This window comes from Triticum aestivum, chromosome 7A (genome assembly GCF_018294505.1).
Source record: "Triticum aestivum cultivar Chinese Spring chromosome 7A, IWGSC CS RefSeq v2.1, whole genome shotgun sequence".
Taxonomy (NCBI): domain Eukaryota; kingdom Viridiplantae; phylum Streptophyta; class Magnoliopsida; order Poales; family Poaceae; genus Triticum; species Triticum aestivum.
Genome location: NC_057812.1, coordinates 673,195,169 through 673,195,991, shown reverse-complemented (window position 1 = coordinate 673,195,991; position 823 = coordinate 673,195,169).

The window sequence follows — 823 nt, the reverse complement described above, 5'->3', positions numbered from 1 at the left end:
CAAAAAAAAGCCGACCAAAAATATCATGCATGATGCCCATATAAGGCCATAGATCAGTTCCAAAGATGAAATTTCACACGAAAATCTCCACAAAAATTTGATGTGCGTTGATGATACTTACCATGCCGACGCGTTGGTCTTCTCTACTGTATTTGTGTTATCTTTCTGTTCCGTACCACCTTACTAGTTACCAGGGTTGATCAATTCATCAAACTTTTAGTTCGAAACTACTCTAGACATGACATGGACTCACCCGATTTCTAGATGACACCTAATCAAATGATTATGCTGCACCTTGGCCATGTCATGGATGGTTTGATCTCCTGTGTCGTCTAGAAGCGGTGGGGAAGAATGCGAGTTGCTGGCCATGGAGGGGACAAAGAGGAGGCCAGCTTGGGCTCCCCCATGGGACGTGTCACGGCCGGCCGTCACTGCAGAGACAGATACAACGAGCTTATGTCTCTTCCACAATGCTCAGCACATCGTGTTCTCCGTCGACGCGGTAGGGACCTGGTAAGCCAGCGGTAGTACTGCTGCGGAGTCACCGTCGGTACTACCGCTGCGAAGCGGTACTGCCGCTTGTGACCCCTCAGCGGTACTACCGCTGGGTACCACGGTACTACCGCTGGGACCCCGACAAAAACCACACTCAAGAAAACAAGAACTGCCATAACTTCTGCATATGAGCTCCGAATTGAGCAAACTCAAGCTTGTTGGAAACAAGACGACGAGTAGCATCAAAACAGCGAAACCTCCAACCGAGAAGAATCGGCAAAACCTCCAACATCGAAAACATCATAGAAGATGCATGCGAACTCCGTTT